Source organism: Rhipicephalus microplus, chromosome X (genome assembly GCF_043290135.1).
Source record: "Rhipicephalus microplus isolate Deutch F79 chromosome X, USDA_Rmic, whole genome shotgun sequence".
In the NCBI taxonomy this organism is placed as follows: domain Eukaryota; kingdom Metazoa; phylum Arthropoda; class Arachnida; order Ixodida; family Ixodidae; genus Rhipicephalus; species Rhipicephalus microplus.
The window spans coordinates 79,022,341-79,032,367 of record NC_134710.1 but is presented as its reverse complement, the minus strand read 5'-3'; positions in this window follow the sequence as shown (position 1 = coordinate 79,032,367).

The following is a 10,027-nucleotide window of genomic DNA, read 5'->3' as shown; positions in this document are numbered from 1 at the left end:
CTATCTTCAATTTTCACTCTCAGACAACGATGATTTGTCGCTCCACACCGAGGCCAACACTGTAGTTTCTTCGTAACAAGATTTCTAATGTTATTTTGTTCAAAATCGTTTTTTCATCATCATCTTAAATAAGCCCGGAGGTTTATATTTGTGAATTTTTATTTATTGCCAATTTTAACTAAGAATTATCCTTAATTTGAAAGACATTCTTCCCTTGGGGATTTTTCGTTTGGCCACAGCAACAGGAACATCTCCTTAGCCGTATGTGAATTTTTCGGCGACAGTAAAAAAAAATTCTTTCTAATTCATTTTCATTCAAAGTTTTGCATTTCAGTTTTTCTGTGATTAGCCGATTGAATACCGCTGTACTGTTCTATAATTATTATATTGGTACATAAAATAATAATCTGAAAAAGAACTACGTTCCCGAGTCAACCGATTAGTTATTTTTTATGTTCGTCTCATGCCCATTCTTTATTCCTATACCAATTGCCGGTTTCATGGCCGATCTCCCAAAGTGTTTAAGAGCCACATTACAAGGACCAAGCAATGAATCAAGACGCGTGTACAATTTGTTGTCCTACACTGGGGAAAGGGGATTAATGAATGATTGTATTGGGAGATAAGATGATGCGAGCCTGCCGAAAATTCGCTTGTGCTTAAACAGCACGGCTGGACACAGGATCCCCGGTGTATCAAGTTCTGCTTTAAATAGTCAAGTCATGGTACCTACTGAGTACTGAAAGTTTGCAAGTACTAGACATAGAAAATCTAGAACCGGTTGTACGGACTGAGCTCATGATGATTCCAGCTTGATGACGAACACGGCTAGTGTGTCTAACAGTGACTGAAGCACTGCGATTATTGGTTTGTCTTTTTCACACATCTTGTCAGTTAAAAGATTCTGTGTTCGCTTTTGCCGATGCGCATGGTGAATCTGTTTGTCGCTGCGACTTGGGCAGCGTTGGCGAAGCTGCCTCAGTTGTTCATGCCTTCCTCAGTGTGGTGGCTTCTATTGGCCGTCGCTGATACGTGTAGCTGTGGCATCGGCAATGTAGGCCAAGTGGAGCGCTGATCAACCGTAGTTTTTAATGCACTTTGCTTCATACCGACCGCTAAGAGTATGGTTGGAAATGAAGGAGGCGAAGCAGGAAGTTCAAGTGCCGACAAATGTAAGAACGGAGTTTTTTATGAGCATCTGCACCAATAACACCGCTTTCTGACGGTATCGGCAGCCTCGCGATGCGATGGATAGTTTCTCGCTGTTGGTTCTGATACAGTTTTTAATTTTTGGGCACTCGATCTTTCGGGAAAACTTTATGGCCTCCATCACAAGTCTAACAGCTGAGGGCATTGGCTTTACAATAGTCCGTGGAATGTGTTTCAGCGCAGCCAGAACATACCCTTTCAATTTCACTTACATTTTTCACGTCACCTTGTTTTATGCATTTGTGACATTGCAGAAGCTTCGGCACCAAAGTTCTATATATAGGTTGTCAAAAGTGACCCACCTGGCATATGAAGGCTAAGAGTGGCCTTCAAGAAATATTTTTCAAGCAGCGTGAGGTACCTTAAAAAGCAACCTTGACGATTAGCTGCCTTAACAGGAGCATACAAGTTCGAGCTGGGAAGGGCAGGGTTAAGGTCGTAGGTGACACCGGTTACGACGCTGGAACCCATCGGGGTGTATACGAGCGTGCGTCGATCCCGTCCAGCTCTGTGACGTTGCGTAGTGTGTTCCATGCGGTAGCATGCCAAACATCAATCGCCATGTTGTTTTTACGCGAGTTCACTTGAATGTCGAGGATTTCATCTGGCACTCGTCCCTCCAGCAGCACCACCACTGAAAGTTGAGAAAGTAGCGTACTATTATTTATTTATTTATTTATTTATTTATTTTGTGAGGAGGTTTATGAGCCGTTAAAGACAGCGATGAGACAGCGTGAAGAACCGTCCAGCGATCGGCACAGCAACGAACCGAAGCACGAGCCGAGAGAGCCGGGCGTTGGCGATGCTGCTTGCTGCAGGCACATCTTCTTCTTCACAATCGCCCCCGCTGAAAAAAAGAGCCATCCTGGCGACCTAAGAAGTTTCAGGGAGAGGCTCATGATACGGTTTTAGGCGGGAAACATGGACGATGTCACGTGCACGCCGGCGCATGTCATCCGATCGGGAAACTGGCTCAATTAGGTAATTAACCGGAGAGGTTTTCTCTAAAACGGTGTAAGGCCCCTCGTACCGGGGGACAAGTTTTGATGAAAGTCCCGGAGTTTGGTATGGGATGGCAAGCCACACGAGAGACCCTGGGGCATAGTTGGGATCCGGAAGAGAGGTGCAACGGTTTTCTTTCTGGCGTTGCTGCTCGTCCGAGGTGAACGCACGGGCGAGCTGGCGGCACTCTTCGGCTTGTCGAGCAGCATCGGAGATAGGTGGACATTCGGAAGCATCAGGACGGTAGGGAAGTAGAGTATCAATTGTATGGGAAGGGTCACGTACATAAAGAAGAAAGAAAGGTGAAAATCCCGTGGCTGTTTGTATCGCAGTATTGTATGCAAATGTCACGTATGGGAGAACACGGTCCCAGTTGCTATGATCAGATGCCACGTACATTGAGAGCATATCACCCAGCGTGCGGTTAAACCGTTCCGTTAGCCCATTAGTCTGCAGGTGGTATGCTGTCGTTTTCCGACGAATGACGTGGCATTCCGAAAGCAGAGCTTCGATGACCTCGGAGAGGAAAGCACGGCCTCTGTCACTAAGGAGCTCTCGAGGTGCGCCATGTCGAAGGATAAATTGACGTAAAATGAAAGAGGCGACATCCTGAGCGGTAGCGCTCGGTAAAGCGGCTGTTTCGGCGTAGCGTGTTAGATGGTCGACCGCCACTATAATCCACCGATTGCCATCTGATGTCAATGGAAGGGGGCCGTAGAGGTCAACGCCAACGCGATCAAAAGGCTTGGCAGGGCACGGAAGTGGCTGCAATTCGCCAGTAGCACGTAGCGGTGTTGATTTGCGTCGCTGGCAGTCAGGACAGCACTGCACAAATTTGCGTACGAAATTGTACATGCCGCGCCAGTAATAGCGATGGCGAAGGCGTTCATATGTTTTGAACACCCCGGCGTGGCCACATTGTGGATCGTCGTGAAGAGAAGCGCATACCTGCGATCGCAAAGTGCGTGGAATGACCAGTAGCCACCGGCGGCCATCAGGAGAGTAGTTGCGTCGATAGAGAAGTTGATCGCGGATGGCAAAATGAAAAGGTTGACGTCGGAGGGATCGACATACCGGAAGGTTGGGCGTACCGGATAGATATTCGAGAAGAGATGCGATCCACGGGTCACGACGTTGTTCGGTGGCAATTGAGTCAAGATTTAACGATGACAAGTACTGGAGGCACGTGTTTCCGCACGTCGGATCTGGTGGCAAAGGTGAGCGGGACAGGGCGTCAGCGTCAAAGTGTTTGCGTCCACAGCGGTATACGACGCGAATTTCGTACTCCTGGATGCGGAGTGCCCATCGCGCAAGGCGGCCAGAAGGGTCTTTCAGCGTGGAGAGCCAGCAAAGCGCGTGGTGATCAGTTACTAGATCGAACGGGCGGCCGTATAAGTACGGCCGGAACTTTCCAAGCGCCCACACCAGAGCCAAACACTCTTTTTCTGTCACGCTGTAATTAGTTTCGGCTTTCATCAGAGTGCGGCTAGCGTAGGCTACAACGTATTCTGAATAGCCGGGTTTTCGTTGGGCGAGGACAGCACCTAGCCCGACGCCGCTGGCGTCGGTGTGCACTTCGGTAGGAGCCGTCGGGTTGAAGTGGCGAAGAATAGGTGGCGAGGTGAGCAGACGGCGCAGAGTAGTGAAGGCAACGTCACATGCAGGGGACCAGGAGGAGAGGTTCACGTCACCGCGAAGAAGCTGGGTTAATGGTGACATGATGGATGCGAAATTGCGAACAAAGCGCCGGAAATATGAGCATAGGCCTACAAAACTGCGAAGTTCCTTCATGGTCGTCGGCTTGGGAAATTCTGCGACTGCTCGAAGTTTTGCTGGGTCAGGTAATACGCCGTACTTCGACACGATGTGGCCTAGGATGACGAGCTCGCGTGCAGCGAAGCGGCATTTTTTCAGGTTAAGCTGCAGGCCAGCGTTGGTCAGACAAGCCAAAACCTGCCTGAGGCGAAGGAGGTGCGTAGGAAAGTCGTGCGAGAAAACCACGACATCGTCGAGGTAGCAGAGGCACATATTCCACTTGAGGCCGCGTAGCGTATTATCCATAAGTCGTTCGAACGTGGCGGGCGCGTTACAAAGCCCAAAGGGCATGGCGTTAAACTCGTATAGTCCGTCAGGTGTAATAAATGCAGTTTTTTGGCGATCGGCTTCAGCCATTGGAACTTGCCAGTAGCCAGACCGCAAATCCAGCGACGAGAAGAATTCCGCTCCGTGAAGGGTGTCAATGGCGTCATCAATGCGCGGCAAAGGATATACGTCCTTGCGGGTTATCCTATTCAAACGACGATAGTCTACGCAAAATCGGATAGATCCGTCGTTCTTACGCACCAGGACGACAGGAGACGCCCAGGGACTGTGAGATGGTCGAATGACGTCTCTACGAAGCATATCTTCGACTTGATCGTTGATGACGCGGCGCTCTTCAGTGGAAACACGGTATGGTCTTTGACGCAGTGGCTGGTGTAGGCCGGTGTCAACATGATGCTTGACTTGCGATGTGCGGCCTAGTTGAGGTTGGGACACATCGAAGGAATTCCGGAACTCTTGCAGAAGATCAAGCAGGTCGGCATGTTCAGTGGGAGTGAGGGTGTCGGCGATGGCGCTTGAAAACGTATCCTTGGACGACTCCTCGAGGGCCGACAGTGATTTTGGGTGGTCGCAGTAGTCATCCGGCACATCAACCAAAGACGAAGGGTCGAGATCCTGCACGTGGCCGAGACATTCCCCCGCAAGCAAAGTGACAGGTGTGGAAAGCGGGTTGAGTATGAACATATTGCTTCTTCCGGCGGCGAGGTCAATCGTTGCGAAAGGCAGCGGCAGAGCTCGACGACTCGTGAAGATATCGGAAGGCATAAAAAAGACTGTAACGTCAGTGTAGGCGTTGCATGAAACTGGAACAAGTGCGAACTTTTCAGGTGGAATATCGGTGTCTTCATGCACGAACAACTTCGGCAGCTGATGAAGAGCGTCAAGTAATGGGACATCACAAAAGGGTGAAAACTCAACTTCAGCGCGTGAGCAGTCGATGACGGCATTATGGCGGGATAGGAAGTCCCATCCGAGGATGACATCATGCGAACATACAGCGAGGACAATAAACTCCACAGTGTAAACAATGCTTTCAATGGACACTCTTTCAGTGCAGGCTGCGAGAGGCGTTACTTGCTGTGCACTTGCGGTGTGGAGTGACAGTCCCGAAAGCGGCGTCATGACTTTACGTAATACACGGCAGACATTAGCGGCAATAACAGAAACAGCGGCGCCGGTGTCTACAAGGGCGAAAGTAGAATAACCTTCAACAGTTACTGCGACCACGTTAGCAGGAGAGGGGCGAGGGCTTAGACAGTTCGAAAATGGCGCAGTTCTTGCCTCTTGAACTGCGGTGCTTAGTTTTCCTGGTCAGAAGGTCTGGGCCGGCGACGCATGGGGGAGGGCGATCGCCGACGAGGAGAGGGTGCGCGCGGCGTCACGAAGTCGGGGTCGTTAGGAGGGACATAGCGAGGTGACGAGACCGGCCCGTATTGCGCGAAGGGTTAGCTGCCGGGTTGCGACGATCGGACATAGTCGCCGAACGTTTGAGGTCGACGGCGGCAGTAGCGGGTAACGTGTCCGGGAGTAAAGCAGGCGTAGCATATCGGTCGGTTATCGGGCGTCCTCCAAGAATTGGCTACTGGTGGTGCCACCCAATGTGCAGTATAAGCAGCCGGGTGTGCGGGCTGTGAGCGCGAGGTGTAGGGTGGTTGCGGAAGCTTACGCACAGCGTCCGCATATGTGAACGGCGCTGCTACAGGCTGCATCACTTGCGAGCAGACAACAGGAGGAGCCACAGGCTGCGCTGCATACGTTAGGGGCGCGGCCACAGGCTGCACGACTGGCGGATAGGCGACAGGAGGGCCTACCGGCTGCGCGGCACGCTGGCAGTGGGCAAGGCTGGATAGAGGCGGCTCGCAGTGTGCAAGAGGAACAGCTTGGGCAACCTCTTCCGAAATAGCAGTGCGAAGCGGAGCAGGTAGACGGGTGGGTCTCGTGAGTGAAGGGCACTAGGGAAAGTTGGCGGGCGACTTCCTCACGGACGAAGGCTCGAACTTGCTGAAGCAGCGGTGAATTCTCCGGCAGGGTGTCGAAACTGGACAGTGACTCACCACCATGCTGAGGCTGCCGAGTCAGAGTGCGTTGCTTCTTTAACTCGTCGTAGCTCTGACACAAGCTGACGACTTCGGAAACTGTGCTCGGATTTCTTGCCAAGAGCATTTGAAATACGCCATCGTCGACGCCTTTCAGGATGTTTTTGACCTTGTCAGATTCGGGCATGGTGTCATTCACACGTCGACAAAGGTCGACGACGTCCTCAATATAGCTGGTAAAGGTCTCGCCAGTCTGCTGAGAGCGGATGCGCAAGCGCTGTTCTGCCCTATGCTGGCGGACAGCCGGCCGACCGAACACTTCTGCACATGACGTCTTGAAGACGCTCCATGTGGGGATGTTGTGTTTGTGGTTATTAAACCACAATTCGGCGACGCCAGTGAGATAAAATATCACGTGGCCCAGCTTGTCGGCTTCATCCCACTTATTGTTGGCGCTCACCAGTTCGTAGTGCTCGAGCCAGTCTTCGACGTCGGTCCCATCCGCACCGCTGAAGACCTTCGGCTCCCGTAGCGTAGGATGGCCAGGGCAGTTGAACTGGAGCGAAGGCGTCGATGTAGTGGCGTTGGTAGTCATGACAGGTGGTAGCGTGCGGCTTCGCAGCTCCAGGGTGTAGCAACGGGGATTAACAGCACCTTCCACCAAATGTGAGGAGGTTTATGAGCCGTTAACGACAGCGACGAGACAGCGTGAAGAACCGTCCAGCGATCGGCACAGCAACGAACCGAAGCACGAGCCGAGAGAGCCGGGCGTTGGCGATGCTGCTTGCTGCAGGCACATCTTCTTCTTCACAATTTATTTATTAGTACCACAAGTGCTTTGTGAGGGGTATTACTTGAGGGGTGGGTATAACTAGTGCATGATGGTTTCTATTGATGCCTTGAAAGATGTAAAGCTGGAGTGGTGCACCACGTCGACAGGAAGACTATTCCAGTGTTAGGAAAGAAATGGCAATTTAAAGGCTTTTTTGTTCGTTCACAGCGAGGGTGTTGTTCTCGGAGACTTGATTCCTTCAGGTAGTGTGCCAGCGAGTATTCGTCCGCTTTCAGCTTGCAATACGTGAACATGCTGCATGACGCTAAAAGGCAAAAAAAGTGTTCCACACTCACTGTCATGGCTACTAGCCGTACTGCCTAACACTCACAGGTCCGCATGAACATATATATGTCATTTACGTCGATGACACAAGTATTTCTCTGATCGCTTCACTTTTGGGGCCGCTGTAGCTCAGTTGGTAGAGCATTTGGCACGTTATTCGAAGGTCCGAGCAGGGGCATAGGCAGAAATTTTTTTCGGGGTGGGGGGTACCTTTTTAAAAGGTCATTTTTCACTCTCTATGCAATGGCGAAAAATATTTCGGGAGGGGTACACGGGTCAGGTGTGCCACCATATATGTCATTTACATTGATGACACAAGTATTTCTCTGGTCGCTCCACTTTTGGGGCCGCTGTAGCTCAGTTGGTAGAGCATTTGGCACGTTATTCGAAGGTCCGGCAGGGGCATAGGCAGAAATTTTTTCCGCAGGGGGGGGGGGTGGTACCTTTTTAAAAGGTCCTTTTTCCACTCTCTAAGCGATCGCGAAAAATATTACGGGAGGGGCACACGGGTCAAGTGTGCCACCATATATGTCGTTTACATCGATGACCCAAGTATTTCTCTGATCGCTCCAATTTTGGGGCCACTGTAGCTCAGTTGGTAGAGCATTTGGCACGTTATTCGGAGGTCCGAGCAGGAGCAAAGGCAGAAATTTTTTCCGGGGTGGGGGGTACCTTTTTAAAAGGTCATTTTTAACTCTCTATGTTATGGCGAAAAATATTACGGGGGGGGGCGGGTACACGGGTCAGGTGTGCTACCATATATGTCATTTACATCGATGAAACAAGTATTTCTCTGATCATTCCATTTTTGGGGCCGCTGTAGCTCAGTTGGTAGAGTATTTGGCACGTTATTCGAAGGTCCGAGCAGGGGCAAAGGCAGAAATTGTTTCCGGGGTGGGGGTACCTTTTTAAAAGGTCATTTTTCACTCTTTATGCTCTGGCGAAAAATATCACGGGGGGGCGGGTACACGGGTCAGGTGTGCCACCATATATGTCATTTACATCAATGACACAAATATTTGTCTGATCACTCCATTTTTGGGGCCGCTGTAGCTCAGTTGGTAGAGTATTTGGCACGTTATTCGAAGGTCCGAGCAGGGGCAAAGGCAGAAATTTTTTCCGGGGTGGGGGTACCTTTTTAAAAGGTCATTTTTCACTCTCTATGCTATGGCGAAAAATATTACGGGGGGCGGGTACATGGGTCAGGTGTGCCACCATATATGTCATTTACATCAATGACACAAGTATTTCTCTGATCGCTCCACTTTTGGGACCGCTGTAGCTCAGTTGGTAGAGCAGTTGGCACGTTATTCGAAGGTCCGAGCAGGGGCAAAGGCAGAAATTTTTTCCGGGGTGGGGGGGTACCTTTTTAAAAGGTCATTTTTCACTCTCTATGCTATGGCGAAAAATATTACGGGGGGCGGGTACACGGGTCAGGTGTGCCACCATATGTCATGTCATTTACGTCGATGACACAAGTATTTGTCTGATCACTCCATTTTTGGGGCCGCTGTAGCTCAGTTGGTAGCGCAGTTGGCACGTTATTCGAAGGTCGGAGCCGGGGCAAAGGCAGAAATGTTTTCCGGGGTGGGGGGCACCTTTTTTAAAAGGTCATTTTTCACTCTTTATGCTATGGCGAAAAATATCACGGGGGGGCGGGTACACGGGTCAGGTGTGCCACCATATATGTCATTTACATCAATGACACAAGTATTTCTCTGATCGCTCCACTTTTGGGACCGCTGTAGCTCAGTTGGTAGAGCAGTTGGCACGTTATTCGAAGGTCCGAGCAGGGGCAAAGGCAGAAATTTTTTCCGGGGTGGGGGGGTACCTTTTTAAAAGGTCATTTTTCACTCTTTATGCTATGGAGAAAAATATTACGGGGGGACGGGTACACGGGTCAGGTGTGCCACCATATGTCATGTCATTTACATCAATGACACAAGTATTTCTCTGATCGCTCCACTTTTGGGACCGCTGTAGCTCAGTTGGTAGAGCAGTTGGCACGTTATTCGAAGGTCCGAGCAGGGGCAAAGGCAGAAATTTTTTCCGGGGTGGGGGGGTACCTTTTTAAAAGGTCATTTTTCACTCTTTATGCTATGGCGAAAAATATCACGGGGGGGGGGGTGGGTACACGGGTTAGGTGTGCCACCATATATGTCATTTACATCAATGACACAAGTATTTCTCTGATCGCTCCACTTTTGGGACCGCTGTAGCTCAGTTGGTAGCGCAGTTGGCACGTTATTCGAAGGTCGGAGCCGGGGCAAAGGCAGAAATGTTTTCCGGGGTGGGGGGCACCTTTTTTAAAAGGTCATTTTTCACTCTCTATGCTATGGCGAAAAATATTACGGGGGGAGGTACACGGGTCAGGTGTGCCACCATATATGTCATTTACATCAATGACACAAGTATTTGTCTGATCACTCCATTTTTGGGGCTGCTGTAGCTCAGTTGGTAGAGCATTTGGCACGTTATTCGAAGGTCTGAGCAGGGGCAAAGGCAGAAATTTTTTCCGGGATGGGGTGTACCTTTTTAAAAGGTCATTTTTCAATCTCTA